We start from the raw sequence: 25,358 nt of genomic DNA, 5'->3' as shown, positions 1-25,358 counted from the left end.
TCCTGAATGGGAATGACTGCAACACACGCCACCATCCCTGCACTATGCGTATCGCACACTCATGCACATCATGTCACAGGCCACAACATAGGACATGCGCGCTGTAAGGCATGACACTTGAGAGACTAACTCCCATGTCTGGACTCAGCATCAGTGCCAACTGACATGGAACCCACATGTACTGAACTGGACAGGGCACAGGCAAGGTCCCAAAACCTGTTACACACCACCCCCACACATGATGCTACAGGCATAGTTCACGTGGAGAAAGCGCCAGCCTACATTACCTTGTGAAGGAGTGACTACACACAGACCAGGGAACACATTGCAAGGAGGGGAAGGGAGACAGGAGAGCACCGCTATACTGTGGGTAACAGGATCTGCACAGCACCTTTAAACCCTGGCTGTGTATCCATGCAACTGTGCACTTACAAATGCTGGTGACACACAACAAACACACATGTACCTACCCCCTTCCTGCTGCTGCTTCTCCTGTAAGCGCCTCTCCAAGTCTGTAAATACCACCGCCAGCACACGCTTGTGGATGTGGGTCAGACGGCGGCACCCGCGGTTCTTATGGGTCTCAGGTGAGTCCCCCCAGCAGGACCCGTGCGATCCTCCACGTCCAGCACCGGATATCCTGCCAGCGTTTCCTCAACTGGGCCAGGCGCCGCTTGCGACCATCCGCACTCCTCACGGCACTGACGGCGGTCAGCCATATCTGCTTCTTGGCAGTGGCGCCTACCTGTGAGGATGAACAAGTGACACTACATCAATACACCAGGCACATGTCACAGAGAGACATATTAGAACAAATTTGCTGTTTACAACAAGGCATAGTATGCATCCAACGCATTGCACCTTTGTCATAGGGACATGATCCTCTGGGGAAGGGCAAAAGCAGTACGTGCCATTGAAAGTACACAGGTGGAATGAGGGCAACTACACAATCAATGATCCAGGCTCACACTGTGCATCACAAGCTACACCAGGATAATGTGCAGCACCTCTAAGCAGTCACATGCCACAGGCCACTGACGCTACCGCAGCAGAGTACACAGACACACACAGGCACAGGACATTCACCTGCCATTGCCAAATGCAGCGACAAACCTCACTCTGCACATGTGCCACTAGACGGGGGGGGCTCACAGGTGTGGGGCTGGCTCTGCACGTCAGACACACAGCACTGCTCCCTGCTCACATCAGATGGGCAGGGTATATCCATCCCTCATGCAGCCCGGGTGCTACACTCCACATATGCACCCACCCACATGACAGGGGACTTACACACACACCGATGTCCAGGGTATGAACACATCATGTGGACACTCTCAGCACAGGTACACAGAACTAACACACATCTGTGGGTACAGTCACCTGTCACACTGGGCTGACCACATAACCACATGAGGACTGTAGAGGCTACATTCCCAGGAGGACAAGACAGGCAGAATGTGGCATGCACCATGCAGTGATTGTCACAGTAAACACAATGCAAGTGAGGACGGCAGACATGCACCACAGCATGCTCTGGCTGGAGAGACATCAGGCATTCCCCCCCTGGGACCCCCCCTACAGTACATAGCATGTGTGTCACACCTGGACACAATGGCAGAAGTCACACTCACAAAAAAGGGACACAGTCTGTGCTAGTGGACTCTGCACTCACCTGATACCCTGGTCGCCCATACAGCAGGAGGTACTGTGGGAGGATCACATCCAGCAAAGCCAGGTTCTCCTCCAGGGTGAAAGGCTGTGACCTCTCAACAGACCTTGACATGGTTCCAGGGAATCAGTAGCAGCAGCTGGGTCGTCGAATACAAAGATGTGCAGGCAAGTGCTCCCTCATGGGACCTGGATGCCTTATATCTGCCTTGCTGGCCTGTTTCATGCACAGGAGTACAGAGTGATTGCTCACTCACATTTGCATCCTATGTTTCCTCCAATCCCTTCAAACTTAGCACAGTCAGTGGGTTCTTATTGTGTTTTTTTCTTGAGCATGATGTCAACTCCAGAACCACATTGCAACAAAGTAGATTCATTCAAACTGACTACTGCTGTGCACCTGCTTAAAAAAATTCAAACTTTAAACTTGGTCTCCATGACAACCAGCATGCATGTAGGCCTTTATACTTGTCCCTCATGTGTCCCCTATGTAATTTGGAGCTTCACACACAGGTACGGTGCGTCCCGGGGCCCTAGGGCACCCCAAATGCATATCAACAGCCCGTACAGGCGTGTGTACGGTCCGTACCACTATGAGTACGCATACGCGAGAACACCCATAGTGATAGTGAGCGTACAGGCGTGTGTACGGTCCGTATCACTATGGGTGTTCTCGCGTATGCGTACTCAGTGATAGTGAGCGTACAGGCGTGTGTACGGTCCGTACCACTATGAGTACGCATACGCGAGAACACCCATAGTGATAGTGAGCGTACAGGCGTGTGTACGGTCCGTATCACTATGGGTGTTCTCGCGTATGCGTACTCATAGTGATAGTGAGCGTACAGGCGTGTGTACGGTCCGTACCACTATGAGTACGCCTACGCGAGAACACCCATAGTGATACGGACCGTACACACGCCTGTACGCTTACTATCACTATGAGTACGCCTACGCAAGAACACCCATAGTGATACGGACCGTACACACGCCTGTACGCTCACTATCACTATGAGTACGCATACGCGAGAACACCCATAGTGATACGGACCGTACACACGCCTGTACGCTCACTATCACTATGAGTACGCATACGCGAGAACACCCATAGTGATACGGACCGTACACACGCCTGTATGCTCACTTTCACTATGGGTGTTCTCGCGTATGCGTACTCATAGTGGTACGGACCGTACACGCCTGTACGCTCACTTTCACTATGGGTGTTCTCGCGTATACGTTCCCATAGTGATACGGACCGTACACGCGTGCGTACACTCACTATCACTATGGGTACACATACGGCAGCACTCCCATAGTGATAGGGAACGTACACAGGCCCTCTTAGCGAAAGTACGCTGCCTTTCACACATCACAGTGGTGACAGGCAGCACACAGGAAGGAATAGGCCGACATACTTGTCCATGGATGGACATCAAGGCATTGTCTGGGCAGTACTACATGTGTGGGGCACAGGTGTGAAAGGCTGTGATGTGGCACCACACTCTTGAGTCGAGAAGGCACCAGATGTATGATGAGACGTGTACAGATGTTATGTGTGATGGTGCAATGTGTGCCAGGCATGCCCTTAACTTCTTTGACATGTGTGCATGTCGTACTGCACACTTGGGATGAGCGTCACTTGCATGGCACGGTCAACAACACACGCAAGTGTCCCCTGATGCCCGCTACAGGGGTTACCACACCAGACATGTCACTACCCACGGTGCACGATGTGACTATGTCATGTATGTGTGGGGGGTTCCCATTTGTTTGATGTTGGAGCTCCCTCAAAAGCATCAGCTGTTGCAGCAACCAACATGTGTCTGTGTGTAGATGGACATGGCACACTGTTCCGCACACCAGGCCACATGTGGTATCGGATGTGAGGTGCGTATGTATGCATGGGACACGGAGTAGCGTAACAAGGACATGTCTGCATCCTCTCTATGAATGTGTGTTGAGTCATTACATGTACACCTTCATGGCAAGGTGTGTGGGCTGTCCTAGTGTAATGTCATGTGACCTGTGGCTCTAGTGTTCCGCTACCAGTCTCTGCAATCGACATCCTACTTCTGCTGATGTGTGGATGTATGTCACTCCTGTTTTGCGTCTGGCTGTTCACTTACACTGGGACACAGCTAATCCCATGCCATGGCATGTGGAGGTTCACAATCTCCGTGTGTAGGTGGGTCTTGGTAGGAGTGTCACCTGGCAGCCATACGTGTCCAGGGCATGTGGCACATACCTGACTCCGTATGTCGCATATGTGCATTGACAGATTAACATGTGCTCAGCACCAAAAAAATTGTTGTTGTAGTGCACTCACTCTTCCTTGTCACTTCCAAATTACTGCAGAGCGCCGCCTCTTCCCCGAGCAATTCCGGACTTGGCTGACATACGGGAGAATTACTGTATCCGGTGCTACCGCTTCCCCCAACCGTTGATTCTGGAGTTGACGGCGAGGCTGGCACCACACCTGCAACCGCTGCACAGGTATCCTACGGCACTGACACCCAAGCTGAAGGTAATAGCAGCCCTACATTTTCTTGCCACGGGTACCTTTCAAAATACCATAGCTCATGTTGGTGGCATGTCCCAGAGCATGTTCTGCCGTGTGCTGCATGATTTCTTAGAGGCCATGTTGCTTCACCTGGATGAGTTCATCCATTTCCCAACCCCTGAAATGTTGACTGGTGTCAAGCGTGGATTCTATGCCCTGGGAGGGATGCCCCATGTCATTGGGTCCATAGATGGGACACATGTGGCTTTGGTACCACCACAGGCACAGGAGGTAGCGTACAGGAATCGCAAGCACTACCACTCCATCAATGCCCTTGTGGTGTGTCTGTCCAACATGGTGATTTCACATGTCTGTGCTCGTTTTCCAGGATCAGCACACGATGCCTACATCATGAGGCGTAGCAGGGTGCCTGAAATGATGACGCAGCTGCGCAACGAACGAGCATGTGTTGTTGGTGGGTACACTCTGTCTGTCCTGTATTTTGCGTAGACTTCCAGCACGACCGCTTCTCCTGTCCTACTTATGTCCATGTGTTTTCCATGTAGGGGACGCTGGCTATCCCAACATGCCATGGCTGATCACACCTCTCCGCAACCCCATCACGCCGGCCCAGCTCCGCTACAACACCGCCCATGGCCGGACAAGGCGAGTGATAGAGAGGACATTTGGCCTCCGATTCAGATGCCTCCACAAGACCGGCGGCGCCCTCCCATATGCCCCGGCGAAGGTCTGCAAAATCTTCATGGTCTGCTGCATGCTGCACAACATGGCAGTTGAGAAAGCTGTGCCACTCATCCTGGATCAAGATGATCAGGACCATCCACCCGTGGAGGACGAAGGTCTTGGCAATGGGGCTAGTGATGTGGATGATGTGGTTCTGCAAGAGGACATCCGGAGTCGGCTCATACGCGACTTCTTTGCTTAGTGGTGAGTACCAGTGTGCCATGTGTTGCGATGTGTGTGTCCATCTGCATGTATGGCACGTGAGTCAGAGGTGTGTGTGGATGTGTCACTGGAGTGATGGTGCCAGTGATGAGTGTATTTCCCCAGTCATAATTGTGACCTAGCATGTTGTCATCCTTACATGTGTCGAGTTCATGCACATGCAAGTGGCTGTGCTTTTTGTGGCTGACTTCTTGTGTGTCTCTCATCCCCAGGTACTTGCGCATGCCGTCTGCTGGTTGCATTGTTGTGGCACTGCTATTCCTCATGGACACGTCATCGTGTGCTGACTCAGCGTTACACGCACGGACACGTTTGGAAGTCTCCTTAGGGTAAGGGATGCACCAGGGGTGTATTGGGTGTGGCAGTTGTTTACGATGTATGCACACTGCCCCTGTCGATGTTTGGTTCCTCTGCAGACATGTCGCATCACCATGGGACACAGGACATGCAGCTGTGTACACCTGAATAGATGGTCAGACTTGTTGACAGTCATCAGTGATGGGATTGTGGATTGTGATGATGGCATCAATGTGTGTTACACTGCCCTCGGACACATAAGGTTTGCATTGGCTTGACATGGTGTGGGACTTCCACATCAGCGGATCAATGGTGTATGGCAGTCTATACGTGAGCAGCAGGGGGTGATTAGCTGTTAGCCGACACTTGTGTGCCAGTTCCATGGCTATCACGCATTTGTGCTGCAGGAGGGGGGTTCCAGTGTTGGACCCACATGTTACTCCACATGACCCGTTCATGTATACTCCGAGTTGCCTCTGCAATCCCGAATACATGACTAATAAAGGTGTCCCTATGCCTCCAAGGTGCCTCTTCTCAGTCAATGCTGGTGTGTTGCCACGGTGCATCCGGCATGTCTGGCATGGTTTTCCGTGATAGTGGCTATGTGTCTATGTGTAGAGTAGCAAGATGCAAGCTGTTTGTGTGGGATTAGACTGTGTATTGTGCATGATGTCCATGACTGTGTGTGTATTGTGACATGTGCCATCCCCATGCATCAAACGTTGGCCAGGCCACCATTCTCTGCATCCACCTGACTCAAGCTTGCAGGACATGGTTCTGCCACCTGTCCACACATACCTGGGTGCCCCACAGGACACTCCACATGATCCCTGACCTCTGCGCATGGCTGTCGCTGTACTCAATATGTCTGTCGGCACAGTTGTGCGGCCACCCCCTCAGCTGGTTGGGCCCATCACGGGTGTGTATGGTGCTCCATGTCTGTCTTGCCTAATACAATGTGACCCATGTGTGTCCTGTGCCAGACTCAGGCCCCAGGGTGTGGATGGTTGAAGTCAAATGAGAACTCAGGCATGGTTAGACTTCACAAGACACATGTAAGGTAATAATGCAAAAGGTAGGCATCTTCTCTTTATGGTGTAACTTTTTATTTTGGTTGGGGTACCGGGGGGGGGGGGGGGGGGTATGACATGAGGGGCTTTCCGGGTGTGTGGAATCCAAAGTTCACTAGGGGAGTTGGTGTCCTTGCCATTTGAAATCCTCAGAGTCCATGCCACAGTCTTTGTCAACATTGGTCAGACAGTGACCAGCAAGTCCATGTGGCAGAGAATGTCTTTTGCTGCTGTGCTGCTGTTGCTCCAGTGGGCCAGGTGTCAGGCCAGGTGTCCTGGGAGATGGTGCTGTTGCGCCGACCCTCACGGTCTTTTCCGTGGACGACCCGCCCTCCTGCGGGGACCCTCAGAAGCAGGCCGTGACGATGTTTGGGATGCTCCGTCGGATGTCTCCTCCTCCTCCTCCTGATCCCTCCCTGTGGGTGGTGATGTTCTACGCCTGATGGCACAGGGAGGGTTGCCCATGTTGTCGGCTATCCGACGGAGTGTACTGTGAATTCCCGTGAACACCGTCACGAGCTCAGCCTGTCTGTCCTCCATCCGCCGTTGGTGTCGCAGTAGACAGGCATGTTGCTCCGCATGTTGCTGGGCCTGCTGGGTCTTGATCTCATCGAGGGTCCCCTTCATCTCGTTGAGGGTGGACACAACCTGGGCCATGCCCGTGGTGTCCTGCCGGTATGTGTCCAGGATGTTTCGGACATGGGAATATACCGGTTCCCCAGCCAACAGGTCAGGCTCGCGCCTCCGCCGTCCTCCACTCCCACCACCCCTGCCCACTTGCACCTGGCCTGCCCTTGTGGACACATCGGGTCTCCGGGACCCCTGAGGGGTGGCATTGGCGTTGTCGCCTGCCTCCTCCTGGGTGCCCTGTACACCGTGCCCCTCCTGGCCAGTCTGGCTGCATTGTGGTGGTGGGGCAGGGATCCTGGGTGTCTCCTGGGATGTGGCAGGAGTGGGGGTGGTGGTTGGCCCAGTTGTACCTGACGCAGGTGCTGCAGGTGGTTGGACACCAGAGGGGCCAGGTTGGTCTGGTCGGGTTCGTCCACAGAGTGGTGAGAGTCGACGCTGCCGGTGGGTCCGTCGTCCCGCCGAGCCGGGTCCTGTGAGTCTTCCCCCCCAGTGTTGGGGGGTGATCCACGACGTTGACCTGTGTGTGAGAGAGACAATGTTAATTTTGTTCCATGCAACATCCATGTTTCATTGGTTTCTAAGTTGGCACATTTCCTCTGGGAATTTGGATATGTCTTGCATTCCACTCACAGTGCACTTGTGCATGGGTATGTCCCTTGGCCACAGCTTTTGCGACTTTACATATGTGTGGCACAGTCTTACTTGCTGCATCAATTGTGACTGCAGTCAGCAGTGGAGTGGGCAGGTGTGGCGAGCCATGCATTGGCGCCTTCCGTGTAGCACTGTACGCGGGCACATGGAGTTGTTCCACACACTTATATGATGCAGGTAGCTGGCGTTGTGCTCGTGCACAGGTTGTGACATGGCCCTGTGTTTTGCCATGGAGAAGAGGGGGCGTTCTGGCACTGGCCACCCTTGTCTACATGCACGCAGTCCACCTGCTGACGAGCAGACATTCCCACACCCCCCAAGGCTGAATTGGTCTCCCTGTGTGTCCCTTTCTCGCTCCCTCTCTGTCCCCCTCTCCCTCCCTCTGTGTGTCAGCCTCCTCCCTCTGTCCGTCTCCCTGTGTCTCCCTCCCTCTCTGTCCCCCTCTCCCTCCCTGTGTGTCAGCCTCCTCCCTCTGTCCGTCTCCCTGTGTCTCCCTCCCTCTCTGTCCCCCTCTCCCTCCCTCTGTGTGTCAGCCTCCTCCCTCTGTCCGTCTCCCTGTATCTCCCTCCCTCTATGTCCCCCTCTCCCTCCCTGTGTGTCAGCCTCCTCCCTCTGTCCGTCTCCCTGTGTCTCCCTCCCTCTCTGTCCCCCTCTCCCTCCCTCTGTGTGTCAGCCTCCTCCCTCTGTCCGTCTCCCTGTGTCTCCCTCCCTCTCTGTCCCCCTCTCCCTCCCTCTGTGTGTCACCCTCTGTCACCTCAGCCCAGCTTCCTGGGCACACACTGTTAGCAGATCTTTGAATGGCCCTTGGATTGTTGATGTGAGTTTGTTTCTGATCTCCAGGCACCCATTGGGTGTAGTGTCTGTGTCTGCACTGCTGCTGTGGTGGTGTGTGCTGCCACTCTTTCACAGTGTTGGCTGTTCATTAGCTGCTGTCATGTGCAAGAACGTGCAGTCACCCCCATGTGTTGATGCAAGGCGTCCGCCATTTGCTGGCAAGTCTTTCCTGTGTGGGGACACACTGTTTGTCTGGCTGTGACCTAGGCCATATGGGCAGGGGGCATTGTTGTCTGCTTCTGATTTGCACTATGTGATTTTTGGGGCCCACACTCCCGCCATCCGGCTTACCGTGTCTTGTGTTGGTGTTTTCTGTGGCCTGTGACTTGGCATTGTCCAGCTGGGTGCATGGGGCATGGTGGTGCCAGTGGCATGTGCGTGTTCATGGAGTGTGGTTGAGTCATGCGATAGCTTGGGGTGGTTGCGTGCCTGTTTGTGAGTTTGGTTGTGGATGACGTTCCCCCCATGTGAGGTGAGTTGTTTGTGTACTCACCCGGGTCTCGGAGTCCTTCTAATCCGTCCACTGCCACCACCGGCAGTATGGCCATCACCCTCTCCTCCCAGGGATGGTATTCTACGCGTCTGCGGGGCGGCCCTCCTCCAGTGACGTTGGCCTGGTTGTGTTCGTCGGTCATTTTGGCTCGGACCCTCCTCCGCAGATCGTATCACCTGGCTTGGCATTCATGCCTGGTCCTTCTGGTGTCCGCAACAGCATTCACAGCATCGACGATCGTCTGCCACATGGCTGTTTTTTCTGAAATGCTGGTCTGTCTGACCAATGTTCCAAAGAGGTGTGGCTCAACTCTGAGGATTTCATCGACAAGGACCTCCAACTCTCGGCTAGTGAACTTTGGATTCTTGTTAGTGGGCATGGTGAGGGGTGTGGGTGTGGATGGTGGGGGGGGTGTGTGGATGGTTGTGGGTGTGTGGGTGTGGTTGTGCAGGTGTGTGTGTGAATGTGATGAGGGGGTGTTTGTGAAGGTGTGTGTGTGAAGGTGTGCAAGTGTAAGGTGTAGTAAAGGTTCTAGTATGGTGCTGTAGGTTGTCTGTGGGGTCTGGCAGCAGTGAGTCTGTTGCAAAGGCTCATGGTTTGTGTGTGTGGGCCCTTTTTATTGGTCCATTGGTGGGTGTGGCTGTGTTTGAAGTTTGGGTGGGTGTGTTATAAGGGGTGGTTGTGTTTTGGGCCTCTGTTTGGGATTTTGGCAGTTGCAGGTCAGTGAATGTGTTGTTTTTGTGCTTGTTGGGCATGTTTTGTGGCTTTGTGCCATTCGAATGGTGTATTCTTGTGTTGTTTTGCTTTGTCCTGGTTGTGTACGTGCGTTTTTAGCGTGTGTACGGTGTGTACATGGGCCATTTTGTTGTACAGTGCTGTCCTTGTGTCTGGCTTGGTACGACTCGTACATGCGCGATGTTGTGTGAAGGTGGTGATGTTGGGGCCTGGGGTGCGCTCCGTACTTAGAATGTTGGGGTGGGGGTACGCTCCATGCATACGCGGGTGGGGGTACGCGTCGTACATACAAGGTTGGGGTGGGGGTACGGTCCGTACATACACGGTTGGGGTGGGGGTACGCTCCATACATACGCGGGTGAGGGTACGGGTCGTACATACAAGGTTGGGGTGGGGGTAGGGTCCGTACATACACGGTTGGGGTGGGGGTACGCTCCATACGTACGCGGGTGAGGGTACGGGTCATACATACACGGGTGGGGGTAGTGTCCGTACATACACGGTTGGGGTGGGGGTACGCTCCATGCATACGCGGGTGAGGGTACGGGTCGTACATACACTGTCGGGGTGGGGGGTACGCTCCATACGTACGCGGGTGAGGGTACGGGTCGTACTTACACTGTTGGGGTGGGGGTACGCTCCATACATATGCGGGTGAGGGTACGGGTCGTACATACACAGTTGGGGTGGAGGTAGGGTCCGTACATACACGGTTGGGGTGGGGGTACGCTCCATGCATACGCGGGTGAGGGTACGGGTCGTACATACACTGTCGGGGTGGGGGGTACGCTCCATACGTCCGCGGTGAGGGTACGGGTCATACTTACACTGTTGGGGTGGGGGTACGCTCCATACATACGCGGCTGAGGGTATGGGTCGTACATACAAGGTTGGGGTGGGGGTAGGGTCCGTACATACACGGTTGGGGTGGGGGGTACGCTCCATACGTACGCGGGTGAGGGTACGGGTCGTACTTACACTGTTGGGGTGGGGGTACGCTCCATGCATACGCGGGTGGGGGTACGCGTCATACATACAAGGTTGGGGTGGGGGTACGGTCCGTACATACACAGTTGGGGTGGAGGTAGGGTCCGTACATACACGGTTGGGGTGGGGGTACGCTCCATGCATATGCGGGTGAGGGTACGGGTCGTACATACACTGTCGGGGTGGGGGGTACGCTCCATACGTCCGCGGGTGAGGGTACGGGTCGTACTCACACTGTTGGGGTGGGGGTACGCTCCATACATACGCGGCTGAGGGTACGGGTCATACATACAAGGTTGGGGTGGGGGTAGGGTCCGTACATACACGGTTGGGGTGGGGGGTACGCTCCATACGTACGCGGGTGAGGGTACGGGTCGTACTTACACTGTTGGGGTGGGGGGTACGCTCCATACGTACGCGGGTGAGGGTACGGATCGTACATACACGGTTGGGGTGGGGGTACGGTCCGTACATACACGGTTGGGGTGGGGGTACGCTCCATGCATACGCAGGTGAGGGTACGGGTCGTACATACACTGTTGGGGTGGGGGGTACGCTCCATACGTACGCGGGTGAGGGTACGGGTCGTACTTACACTGTTGGGGTGGGGGGTACGCTCCATACGTATGCGGGTGAGGGTACGGGTCATACTTACACTGTTGGGGTGGGGGGTACGCTCCATACGTGTGCGGGTGAGGGTACGGGTCGTACTTACACTGTTGGGGTGGGGGTATGCTCCATACATTCACAGGTGGGGGTACGTCTCGTACATACACGGGTGTACATACACGGGTGGGGATTCGACTCGTACATAGGAGGGCTGGGGGGGTGTTGGGCGCGTATGCGGGCACATGTCTCCATGGTTGCTATGGGAGTTCGGTGCGGACGGTGTTTTTTCCATACGGTTGTAACATCGGACGCACGGGATGGATCGTGATTCCGCGGTCGGACTTCACTTTTCACATTTGTACGGTAAATCGTCCGGGGACGTGTCGGACACATTTTCCGACCCGAGGACGTGTGGGGAATAATTCCCAATGCGATTCGTATGGACTTTTTACCATGCGAATCGTGATTGGCAGTTTGTACGGCACTTGTACGATTCGTACGGTAAAAAGACCGGATATGAGTCGTACGAGGATTTTTTTTAACGGATCGTGATCGGCACCCAAATGTTAAGAGTGCTTTTTATATTTTTTATTGTATTTCTGTTTTTTATTCATTGGATCTGTATTCCTTGAGGTGTTTTTGTACTTTTAGCGTCGAAAAAATACCGAATAAAGGAGGTCATTACAATGGCAGAGGGCCCACCACCGCAAGCCGTGCGGTGGTGGCCCCCCCGCCATGTGACAGCAATTTTACCCCCGCCATATTATGATGGTGGGGAATCTTTAGGGAAGCGTGGCGATTGCAAAGAATTCCCGCCACGGTTCCGCAAAGCGGTCCTTTTCCACGAACCTTGCGGAACCAAAACATAGGGCAAAATTGCGGCAGTAGGGATAACGATTTCCCTTACCGCAGGTCTTTTCGCGGCAGTCATTCCACCACAAAAAGACAGCCGGAAACAGATTCGGAGGTCCATAGCGGGACCCCCTTGTGTTGTGGGGAGGTCATTGTGCACTGGGGGGGTACCATGTCATTTCCATGCACAAGGTGGCAGGCACCGCGTGGTGCCTGCCACGTTGTGCAGGGAAATGCACAACATGGCTATTTAGCAGAGTGGCGGGTGCTGCAGCCAGCAGCACACGCCACAATGTTAAACTGCTGGATGCGCCCGTCATGGTGGTGGTCGCATTGTGATATGTGGTGCGGGACCACCGCCTTACAGGCGGGCAGTCCCAATCCCTGCTACGATGGCGGGGGGACTCAAGTACGCCCACCATCGTAATAACCCCTAAAGTCTTTGATGATGAATAAGAAGTGCCAACAGCCAGTGACTGAAGGACGCTGTCCAAATGCTCACTCTTCTGTGACAAATGTATTATTTATATACATGTGAGTGTCTGAAGGTGTATCGGTAACAAGGTCTCTGCCAAATCTCAACAGATGTCTCAAGCTAGGCCAAATAAGCACTGGCAAAGCCAACATGTTTTACGTTTGCGAGATCTATTGGCTTTGTCAATGTCTTTTTTACATGGTTCACAGCAGCTTTATCTGGTGTGTCACATGGATTAAAGGAAAAAAATGTGTTCTAACTATACCATTTCATTGGAAAAAGTGCTTTCTGTAAATGATAAGGTGCTACCACACCATGCTTTAGTAAAACATTTGCAACAGCGTTCTCCAGAAAGCATCACTGGCTACCTACCACCCCTTTCCACTCTCCTGCTTTGCTTGCGTGGCTCATTTGCTAGACTTGTTCTTTGTAGGACGCTTGTGTTTTTCTAGTCCCTACAACTTCGGTGATGCAACACTGTTGCAAGCACCCACACTCTAGAGGGTAATGTGACAGTAAAGGTGTTGTACAGGATACAAGAGGAGAAAGTCATGCTGATTCAGTGACTGTTGATTCCCAGCTCACACTTTGTTCCTAGATGTCGCAGGGGTTTCTTTCTGACTTACTTCTTTCATTGTCCGACCACACGCTTCTTTCCTTTCCCTCCTCCTTTGTTGCCTGTGTGTGAACCCTCTTTCCTTTTTTCCTTGTTCCCTTCTCCCTCCTAAGTTGTGCTTGCCTCGTCCTCCTAACGTCTTTCCTCTAGCCACTTCCCTAATTCTTTCTTCCTCACTCCCCCCATCTTTTATCTAACTTGATATCTACAAATCATCCAATTTCCCTTTCCTCCACTCCCTTCACACCCTTGCCTCCTTTCTCTCCCATTCTCGTCTTCTTCCTCCTTCTTCGGTTCTCCGTTACTGATGACTCTCGTCCTTATCTTTTCTCTATCTCCTCCTCCCGACAACCTTGTTCACATTCTTGTAAGTATACGATGGGAAATCATTCTTTCTACAACTCCTTTGCCCATCTCTTCTGCTCTCATTGTTTTCTCAATCCCTCTCCGCCATTCTCTATCAATATATTTGATTTACTTTTGCTATTTCTCTCCTTTTTCCAGCTTTACTCGCTTTTTCTCCTTATTCTCCCACCATCTCCTCTTCCCTCTACCTCATTCTAACTCCTCTTTTGTCTCCGCTGCGCTCACTACCTCCCTTTCTCTTCCTCCTCTTGTCTCCTCTTCCTACCCAGTCTCTCCCTACGCCTTTCTTTTCTTCTTCCTTCTTTTGCTGTCTTTTTCATAGTAGTCTTTCTCCTCCTTCTCCTCTCAACTCGTAAAATAACCATAAATTACAGCACGAGATACTGTCCTTGTGTGTGGAAGGGGGACGCCTGGGGCCATGCAGGGTTCCAAAGCAACGAGGGGGCTCTAAGAAGGCACACAGGATGGCAGTCCTCCTCGTATGCCATATTTCTGTAATGCAGTGGGACATCGCTACCAGTTTAGTACAGAAAGCCAAACCCCCGGCGATATCCTCTGTATCAAAAGGCCACAGTATTTTCCTCCAGACTGATCTAGGTCACTTGTGTAAGGCCTTATCTATGATGTCACAGTCAGATTAAAGATCAGGCCATGTAATCTGCCTGTGACGTCATCATTACTCACATTATCATGTTTTAATACCAGCGTTCTATTGGCTTTAGAATGTTGTTGAGTATGAGCAGGGCTTTAAATGGGATGAAAAAACTGGGGTGTCTCTAAAAGGGGCGTGACAAGCCTGTTAAAGGGGTGTGACCAACACAATTAGGGGCGTGGAAAAATCGTGGGACCTAGCATTTCGTGCTTAAGGAAATCACGAGTTCTCTCTCAGCAAAGGATAATAAAATAGCAACAAAAAAAAATCACAGCGTAGGAACTTACTTGTGTTACTTCTCTGTTACTGTCTTTCAGTACTCTCTGTTACTTTTCCTATGTTTCTTTTAGCCCGGCCCGTTATTTACTTCCCTGTTGCTATCTGGTGGGCTCTGTCCTCTGCCTGTCTCCTTAGTCTCTCCTGTTCTCTTGGTGATATTACTGTTTTTGCTACTCCCCTGCTATCTCTGCGTGTACTCCTATCTCCCTTATTCTGTCTCACTTTCTTGTACCCTCTCACCCCCTCCCCCCCCCTCCGCCCATCTGCCTCTCCATGGGGGGGCTCACCTTCCCGTGTGCTCTTCCCTTCATCTATTGACAGCATTCGCCCGGCCCCGCTCATGCCTTTGTAGGTGGCTGCCCAATTTTTGTTTCTCCGTCACGAGCCTCTCCTTTCATCCTGAGTGACGTAGAGAGGTCTGTTTCTCCTACTTTCATCGTTCGTTCATCTTTTTTTAATTTATTTAAGGACCAGGGCAGACAATGTCCCCGAAAGGCCAGGAAGGCCGCTACAGCGTTTACTACACGGAAGGGCTAGGCGGACTGAAGCAAAGAAACTCACATGCAAGGCCCGTCTTGCCAAAAGACCAATATGGAGGGGCCCTCAGACTTCATTACAGTTCCATCTTTGAGCTCTCTACATTAGTAAGAAGTGAGCATGCGCACATCTCCTGTTTACAACTTTGTGGGCATGCTCACCCAAACGGCTAGGGCGCTCGACCTCGGACCTAAGGAACTGGGTTCGAATCTCGGTAACGACGCTGAACATCCTGTGATTCTGGACAAAAATCACTTAATCTCCCCGTGCCTAACAAAAAACATGTATGTGTGTCCTCATGTAACGAAACTGGTGCTATGTAAAGCGCTCTGATACCTGATTGGATTCGGGTCAAGTTTGCGCTATATAAAACTCTGCAAAAAAAAAAAAACGCTACCGTTAGGGTGACCAACTGGCATGGGTCCAAATTCAGGACGGTGAGTGTAAAAATTCAGGACAAAAGGGTCAAAATTCAGGACAAAAATTCAGGACAGAAGGTCAAAATTTAGGACAAAACTTGGGGGCAAAAGGTAAATTTTACAGACACATAAGAGGAGGTTGTGCACTAGTATATAATTAAGCCCATCCATATCCAAACATATTCAACCATTTGCAAACCTATCCATCATGTATCCTTCCATCCATCATTTCACTCATCCATCCCTCCATCCACCCTTTCACTCATCCATTAATTTTCCATCCATCCACCCTTTCACCCTATCCATCGGTACACTCATCAATCCACTCTTCCACTCATCCATCCAGCCTTTTAGCCTTTCACCCATCCAGCCATCCTTTCACTTACTCATCCATCTACCCAGTCATTCATCCATCCACCCATTAACCCTTTCAGTTATCAATCCATCCTCCCTTTCTCTCTCCATCGACCCTTTCACTTAGCCATCCTTCCTTCCACCCATCCATCTACTCATCCACTCATGAATCCATCCATTGACACTATCAGTCATCCATCCACCCTTTCACTCATCTACCCATCCTTTTGTCCATCTACCCTCCCTTTCACTCACTCCTTCCTCCATCCTTACATCCACCCTTTCACTCATCGGTCCATTCATTCATCCTTTCACTTATCAATTCATCAATCCATCCATCATTTTACTCATCCATCCACCCAGTCACTCACCCTTTAACTCATCCCTCCATCCTTTCACTCATCCATCCACCCTTTTACTCATCCTTCTACCCTTCCACCCATACATCTATCTTTTTACATTTTGTCTTATCCATCCTTCCACTCACTCATCCAGAGTTGCAGACAGAAGAGACCCATCAAGAACGTTACTCTTGCTCTAGTTCCTAAAGCAAGGGTTGGGGCGGGGAAGGGTTCACTATGCCCTTGAGCATAGGCAATCTGAGTCATGACTCATGCATGATGCACAGCGCCAGGCCATGAGGTGACTGTGACATGGTGTTGTTTCCAGGGCTTTAAGTGGGATGAAAAAACTGGGGGTTTTTTCCAAAGTGGATGTTTGATGTAATTAAGGGCGCGGCTTTAAACACCTAAGCTAAAAATCTGTGCTTAGTATTGTGTACCGCCTGACTGGTATTTTGCGTCTTCTGTCATTGTATCCATATAACACAACAAGTAACGTTACACCTGAAACAAGCCAGAATTATTGGCTTTGTCAATGGTTGTTAGTTTCATAAAACAAAAAAGCAGCAATCATGGCTTCCTTTGATATTGAAAATGCATCAGTTCTAAAATGGCGAGACTGTCACCCTAATAGCCTTTGACCCCAGTGGAATGAAATAAACGTATCCTCTGGCACGTGCAACCATGCACACAGTGTACCTTAAAGCCCCCGTCTCACCTTTTATTTTTCACGCTAACCAATATAAAAAATGATTTCACAAGAGACTGGACAAAGCTTTACTAACACAACGCATCGGACAAAATTCCACAACTGTATGGAAAGATTAGTACGATCCTAAAGTACAGTGCACCACAAATGGTAGAAGGGTGCAAATGCTGGTAACAGAACTGGTCAATACATGGACTAATGTTCCAGGGCGCTAGACGATTTCCAGAGCAACCTAAATACACCGTAAAAACCTCATCACTGCTTGACCTGGCTCCATTCCGTACTTGTAAACATTCAAACCTGGATGGCTCAGAATAAAATATTCTAGTGGGGTGGCATACTCAAAACTTCACAATGTACTATAAGTCCTCGGCATTCAGTGAAATGTTAAGAGAGAAGAGATAATCAATAACTCTCCTTGGATTCACAAATTATGGCGAAATCGATCTTCATTCAATAGTATAATGCTTTATTCGATAGACTCAATATATTAAAAAAAAGAAAAAAGAACAGAAATCATTCTTGTTAACACGTTTTGTTCCTTACAGCAACTTTATCATGGTGACATCTATCGTCGAAGGGCCAAAAACACATATCACATGGCAGTTCCTAGACATTTGAACTATTAAAAAAATCATCATTCCATTGAGTCTCATCAGCATCTGTCGTTTTTAGGTCTCGCCTGAGACAGCGCTTTAGCGCTGCTCTGGCGAGACTTATAGTAAACGAGTTTTGGAAGTGCAAACGAGTGCATTTCAGGCCGCCAACTACAGTGCATGTGCCCCGGGCGCGCGCACCATTTGGCAGCCTGAAAGCACTCGTTTGCGGCCGCTTTGATGTTTGATCGCGATCGCGATCACTTTCACTTTCGCGGTCGCTTGTTTTAAACGCTGCCCTTAAATGCCTCAGTTTGTTTCCAAGTAATTTTATTTTGATTAACCACTTGGATAAACAATTCCTCTCGTCTTAATAGGCAGTCGAGGCGCGTCAGTGTTGAATTTCTTCCAAATGCAGCTCGGCTACAGAAGCACAGGTTATATTGCAGGTACGTCTTTGAAGAAAAGAAAAATGAAGAGGAATAGAACGAAAGCGGCACTTCGTTGTTAAACAGCTAAGTACTTCTAATTGCAGTTCAGTGGGGGGGGGGACTACACTTCAGTGTAACACTACAAAGGCGCGGGTCACGTGGCTGGCTGCAAGGTCACAATCTTCTACTTGCAGCTTGCGTTCATTGGCCTCTGCAGCCCACTCTAACGACTAACAACAGCCAGTCCTGTTTATGTTCTCACACTCAAAAACGGAGGCTGCTCTACCATTTGACAAGCTATTACGGATGGATTCCCCTGGGCAAGATTTCTCAAAACACGCCACTCCCTCAAAAATGTTTTTTTCATAAGGTTGGGAACAGAATGTCTTGTGAGTAGCGTGGTTGGAGCCAGCACGTGGTTCCTGGCACAGCCCCCTAGTGTTGTCTCAGTTAACCTCATTCAGCGAGGAGGACGGCTTAATTCACTGACACTATTAATGGACAATAATATCACAGGACTTTCCTTTTATCATCTATTGACTCAGTAATTCTTATTTTTTTTTGCATAGAGCCTCCCTCACACTGGTAGAACGCACTTTAACATCAATACAGAGTGACGTTAAACACAATACCAGCAGTAGCGCTACACAAAATGATGGGCCACCCCCACCCCTGCTGAAGATGATGAGGGGCCTCACATGTCACCAGTAACCATAGACTATGCTTCCGTAAAGCGTGGAGGCCCCCTCCTTCGTAGGGGCTGCAGGGCTCTGCGTTACGTCCTGTCGGTGTGAATGCGCGACAAGATTTGACTTTTTTGTTAGTGGAACACTTTGGCACATGGCATACTGTTGTTTGGGCGTATTACAGAGGAACAGAGGCGAAATAAGTCCATTTAGAAACACTCTTTTTCGCATATATTTTGTTAAAAATAATTCTAAATGGCGCACATTTTGGCAGCGGTTTTGTTCTCAGCGTGCTGCGTGCTCTTTATTTGTGGCAGGGCAGATGAACTAACTCCAACGCCTCTAAGCTCCCCTCCCCCTCTCTCTTCCCACAGCCTTGTGAATCGATCCGATCTGAGAAGGATCAAAAGTTGCCATTGAGAAAGAATCAGTCAGAGTTTAAAATTGCAAGAGTAAATAATCCTGGAACTTTCTCTAATTAGACGTTTGGTGAGAGAAAGGAGCATATCAGTAAATCGCATGCTAATTTAGCCAGTTTTCCGCAAACTACAAATGTAATGTTCTCCAAACCACAAATTATATATACACAGCGTGGGCTGGTCTTAATGTGCCTATAAAGGAATGCAGTAGGTATATTTTGTAAAAGCAAATAACGTTTTTCTGCTAGATTATTTTAAAGACCCCATGTTTTTAAATACCTATAAATGTTCCTAAAAATATTAGCCGACTGGAGTTGGTTGATGGAAATAAAATAAGAAATTCCAGGGAGTGAGTTCAGGGAAACAAAGGTATGACTAACGCAGAGCCACTTTACAGTGAAATGTTTAGTTGTATTCAGTGGCGAATACAGTATATGCTCATGTTATTTGTGCATTTGTCCTGTAAATGATTAGAACCTGTTTGATTGATAGTCGAGTTTCTCGGCACTACTGGAGCAGATCCTATTTCAGTGTAGGCTAATCGAATGAGGTGCTTGCACAAATGTGTAAAGCTTGCAAGTAAAACAAGACAGGGACATGATGCAACTACCAGTCTCGCGTTCTTTAAATGTACATGTTTTTAATTATTTGTTGATATGACAGATACATTTTAGAATCATCGGTTCAATATAAAATAAAGCCAAATAGCAGTTCATCGCGGAACAAAATACCTCACATAAAAAACAAAAGTAACATGAATCCAGCTTTAGAAAGGAAGGTGTCTTTCTGCAACTGTGTTCCAGTGGAATGTAACCATTAAGCAGATGTAAACACGGTGTGTTTACTCAGCACACAAGAGAAGGCAATCTTTTACCCCATGGGGATTAGGCTGTCCACTAACCTGAGAGATGGGCTCTACGTAATTAAACGTGCCTGTAACTTCACATGTAATCTCTCCCTCCCCGAAACTCCACTCTTGTCCTTCGCTCCTCCCCTCCCCTCCCCTTTTCCCCCCCACAGCCACTACAGATCTCAGAGATTGGGAATGCCAGAAAACACAGGCCATCGCTCACGTCATTAAAGGGATTTGCGGCACTTTGCTAATTAAGGACAAGCTATAACATAATACTCGCATGTCTGTAGAAGCCTTCCTACACCAAGACTGTTTTATTTTCCAGTTCGGTGTTCCAATACGAAAGAGTCTCGGGCTACTTGCATATACTTAAGAGTTTTGTTATCACAAGTCTGTTTAAAAATGCACACTTTGGAGCCCTTTCAGGAAAAAGCCTCGGCAAATCCTTTTACGCCCAAGGATTTGCAAACTGGGTTCGAGGCAGTCTGGCAGAGGATAATAACTCTCCCTATCTTTGATGCTTACTAGTCTTGCTTCACTCACTTCATATATCAGCACAGCACGCGCTTCTATGACACCGTGCTTCATGTTTTGGACAGCACGTTGCAAACAATGCTTGCTTATTTTGTCGCAGTTTGTTGAAGTGCCTCGCCTCCCTCGGAGCGCACACGGCCTCAGCAGCAGTGGTCCACCTCAATCCTTTGGCACCCTCTTTTCCGATACCGTACTTAATGGTTTGAGCAGCACGGTGCTAACAATGCTTGTAAATTTTAACACAGTTTGGCTAAAATAAACCGGCCTTGTTAGCACTGTGCTGTCCAAAACATCAAACGCGGTAAACTAGGACACCGCCCTTCCATATTTTGAGCAGCACAGTGGTAACAATGCTTCTTTGATTTAGCGCAGCTGCTGACTTCTACTGGCTGTACCTTAAATCTCCTTCACAGCTCCCATACTCCACTATTCAGGCGGGAAAAAAAGCTTAAGCTCGCAAAGCGCATTCCAGCCTCTTCATGGCAGCAAAAACCTGCTCAACCTGAACAGCTAGCAGAACTAGAATAACGGCTTTGCTATCAGGTAAGAAACGAGGAGTTCAGACCTAGTTGAGACCTAGGTTGTCTCCACGTTGTAAAACGGTGATTATTTCCTGTGGAAAAAACAAAATCTTAAATTTCATTCCAGGTCCATAAACACGTGTTAATTCTTCCTGGTATGCGTGAAGAATCATCCGTCAACATGAAATAAAATCAGGCACATAAAAGGTGTCCCAAAAAAGATACCAGTGATACTAAATATGCATGTAGTTACTACTCTTACTAAACCATCTCCCTATATTTACCGAAATCACTGCATTGTCAGGGTTTAAAATAAGAGGTGAGACGATGTGTCATAACGGACAGAGGTGACAACATTGAAGATGGGGAACTAAGTCCAGTCTCGCGCCGCCTCAACATTTCTAGGCAAACCACTTATTCTGCCAGTGAATACAAAATACATGGATGTGTCTTGCTGTAATATAACTAGAGCTCCGATACCTTCGGGTCCAGCTTGCGCTACATAAAACTCCCCAAAAATTAAAAGTGACCCACCAACTTCCTGGCGTACAGCAACTTAGAACGTTACTTATTTATGTGTGTAAGGTATATTTTTAGGGTGTTAAATGCATCCTGGGCTGTAACTATGCAATATCGAGTGCATGGTCTATAAACCTCCATCCAAGTCGTGGTTTTACTCACATAAACTTTCCAACCGTGGGACATCTGAGAATACATTTTTTATCAAGCCCCTTTGTGATAGTTCTCATTTTCATAATGCACAGACTAATTTAAAATTAGCACATGAAGCAGGGATCTCATGTAAGTTGTTAGCAGCAGGTCCATACCTGTGTTTTTCTCTTTGCATTTTTGTGACTAAAGCATGCAAAAACAGGCCTGGAAAACATACATATCAGTATACTATACATAGATTTGTTGGCTTTCACAATGCCAGTTTGACAAAAAGTGTGAAATAAAAAGGGACAGACATATAGCACATAAGAAACAATTTCTGTATCTTCAGCTGGTTTTAAAGCACATCTATATACTACTGTGTGAAAGATGTATTTTTGGGTTTAAAATCAAGGTAATGTGCATAATAGCAACGTTTTGTATTTATTAACAGCACCAGCATGCAGGGCTGGGAACCAAAACCGCCCCCGGTAAGCTGCTCGGCCAGCCCACGATGGGAGGTAGGGGGGTGCGGCCAATATGTTTGCCGGGGCCGGTTTCTGTCGATTTTGTTACAGGGGGCAGATATTGCCGGCCATCAGTAACAACAAGCGATTGCAATGCAATAGGTCTCGCATTTGTAAAAGTTTAAGCTATTGGCATTGTTCATGACAATGCCTTTTTTAAGCTATTTTATAAAACAAACACATAATGGCATTTATTTATCATTTACAAAGCCAATAGATAGTGTTGCATTATTATTAGCAATGCCAGATGCTCACACTTTTATAATGCGAGACCTATTGCATTGCAAATGCTTGTTCTAGAGGTGAGAACAAGTGCATGAACTGCAGGATTAGATGCGTTCACAGCAGAGGATTAAACCTGAGATGCCAGTAATGTTTACTAGTTTATTCAGCAACGTCTGCATTTAGATAATTAAGGGAGCACTCTATTGGGCATCACCCAATCCAAACTCCTCCCACTGAAAACTGCTCTACACTCCACTTATCCCATTTTCAATTAAATTCAGTAATGTCACTGCAAGCCTCATCTAGTTACATTGTCTAATGTCTAGAATAAAATTGAAACAACTCCTGCCTACAACACAATCCAAACTAACTCTCCGATTTACCTCTCTAATATTCTCAAAATTGCTGGCAGCCTGAGAGGCCTCCCGAGTGAAAACACAATTATTCTGGAAACGCCAAGAAACAACTCCCCCCCCCCCCCCAGCGCACCCCTTTCCCCCACCTCTCAGGAAGTCTTCTGTCTGACAGAATGCCCTGCCCTGGACAGAGGTTGTAGGAGGCCGGCAATATACTTTGCAGCCCAGAATGCCCCATTGTCATTCTGTATGTGGCAATCAGCCGCTTACAGAATGACCATGGGCGGGGTGGGGCTGCTCTTGTGCTCCAGGAGGAGTGCGAGGCGGCCCCATCAGGGGGCTGAGGCTTCATGCAGGGAACAGCGCTGTTCCCTGCAATGCCCAAAATTACGGACAAAAGGCGTCCGTAAAAAGGATCCTCACGGACGGTTGTGCCAAGGCATGAAAATAGAGCCAGATAGGGACCCAGTTCGACACCCCCTTTTAAAAACTGCCGGTGCTCAGCACCGGCAGGACCCGGCCCACTTTAAGTCCTGAGTATGAGTACTTTCCTGCTCTGTTCCCTCCTGCTCCCCTTAATTCCTCTTTTTGTTTCGTCTCTCTATCCCATTGTACTTTGCACCCTCCCTCCTCTTCTTAGGTTTGGCGGGAGGTCGGGAAGCTCTACTCTCTCCTCCCTTGACTTCCTCCCCAGCGGCAATAATTTATTTTATTTTATTTTTTTATTTCAAAAGTTTTATATAAGCTTGACCCGTAGGTATCAGAGCGCTTTACAAAGGGGGTGGACAGAATCTGTAGCGAGTGTGGGGCAACCTGGGGAGGAGACAGAAATAAATGCTTGGTCTGGTCGGAATAAAAGTACAAGGTGAGAAGAATTCCGACCGAGTGCCTGTGGTGAATGCAGTGAGAGGGTGAAGACAGAGAGAGACTGTGCTGAACCTAGGAACAGTGAAGAAAAGAGACCTATTATTCGTCAATGGAGTACAAGATGAAGGTAAGAACCGAAGTGCCAGTGGCGGAAGAAGTGGGCAGGCAGAGTTGCGGTGAGTAGATGGGCAGGGAGGGAAGGACTGAAACCGTAAACGAGTGTGAAAGGGTCAGGGTGAGAGACTAAATGCCTGTCTGAGAAGCGGAAGAGGAAATACAGCAGCCGGTTACATTTAATGCCTTTGAACGTCCCCACAGCCCCCCCGCCCCCATTAGCCGAAGCTGGATGTAGATGTTCCTCTACCTGTCTCTGCTGCAAGGTCGGGTCTGCAGAAAGAGCCGATAGAGCGAAGGATTCTGTTAAATAGTCCCTTTCCTCCCCTCCCCTCCCTCCCGCGTCACAGCAGACCCTGTAAAAAGTGCCCGCCACTCATTCTACTCAGAATGAAACTGAAAGCACTGGCGCATTTACAAAAAATCGAAACATTTGCAGTAAACGGGCCCACCACAAATTCCACGAGGCGCCAGGGTTGGAGTGGGGTCACAATTCGGCCAGGCAGCCTTAATAACACGAAAAACACGTCCACATTCTCAGGACGCAACCTTCCATAATACACTGCTTAGTTAGGATACTGAAGGTAACAAAAGTATTTTTAAGCCTATAGGACCAGTACATAAATAGGGAATTAACATTCCAATGACAAAAATATACTTTAGAAGCACAGAATTATCAATAATACCAGGAACTCACTTTTAATTGTGTTTTTTATCCATACGTTTGCTGTGGATGTTTTGATTAATGTTCACTGATATGGCACAGACCTAAACTGCCCTTTCACACTCCTTTTTTAGGATATTCATTTTATTTTCTGCAGCACTTAAGAGACGCCCTCCAATGTCCAGAGACTGGTGAAAGGTGCACCTGTGTTTTTTGTTTTACTTGCGGCTAGCATTACTGTACGTTCTGGGAAAGGGTATGATGCTAGTGTGAATGCAAAAATAAACAAAAATAGTGTCACTTTCCTTACATGCAGTTTCATATAGCCTGAACTATAACTAGCCCCAGAGGCATTGGAGCGCTTTACATGAGCACCAGATAACATTACAGAGGGTCATATTATGTTTTTTAGGTGCATCTAGATTAAGTAATTACCCCAGAATAGCAGGATGTCAAACTGATGCTGAGACTTGAACCCGACTTACCTGTTTCAAAGTCAACTAAGGCCACCACCTGTCCCTGTTGACTGTAGTAAATGACATCTGGCAGACAAAGGAGAAGAGCAGAGACTTAATTGGTTTCCGCTGCTTGCATTGAGTGGATGAGGACAAAAATAAACTGAGGAGCTCCCTCACTGTCCCTCACCAACCCCACCACCCGATGCTCCAGCCCTGTCCCCTGCTGCAGTCCCCTGCAAGTAAGTGCTAATGGCTTCCCATCAGCAGCTCCTTGCAGACTCTGTCACACTTGTAGGGAGTCAGAGAGCAGGTACACCTCATGCTGTGACAGTCGGAGGGAAGCAGCCCATTCTCATTCTGCCTTCTGACATTAGCCCGCTGGCCTGATTTCATGTGCATGGGGTCAGGCTCAG

The 25,358-nt window shown here is 49.3% G+C and overlaps 1 protein-coding gene across 8 annotated transcripts in view; it reads right to left on the bottom strand.

The window, feature by feature from the left end:
• Positions 1-24,167, bottom strand: part of LOC146833388 (single-pass membrane and coiled-coil domain-containing protein 3-like) — a 389,302-nt gene extending 365,135 nt beyond the window's left edge. For 4 of the 8 annotated variants that reach the window (XR_014960579.1, XR_014960581.1, XR_014960582.1 and 1 more), the window contains exon 1: positions 24,074-24,113. The gene's annotated coding sequence lies outside the window, so the exon portion shown is untranslated. Of the gene's footprint in view, positions 1-20,571; positions 20,696-24,073 lie in introns of those variants that run through there. The other 4 variants (XR_014960577.1, XR_014960578.1, XM_085601194.1 and 1 more) reach the window with 4 other exon arrangements.
• Between the last annotated feature and the right edge of the window lie 1,191 nt (positions 24,168-25,358).

Source organism: Triturus cristatus, chromosome 4_2 (assembly GCF_964204655.1).
Source record: "Triturus cristatus chromosome 4_2, aTriCri1.1, whole genome shotgun sequence".
NCBI classification, from domain to species: domain Eukaryota; kingdom Metazoa; phylum Chordata; class Amphibia; order Caudata; family Salamandridae; genus Triturus; species Triturus cristatus.
The sequence above is the reverse complement of the archived record's forward strand: the minus strand, read 5'-3'. Positions and strand labels throughout refer to the sequence as shown.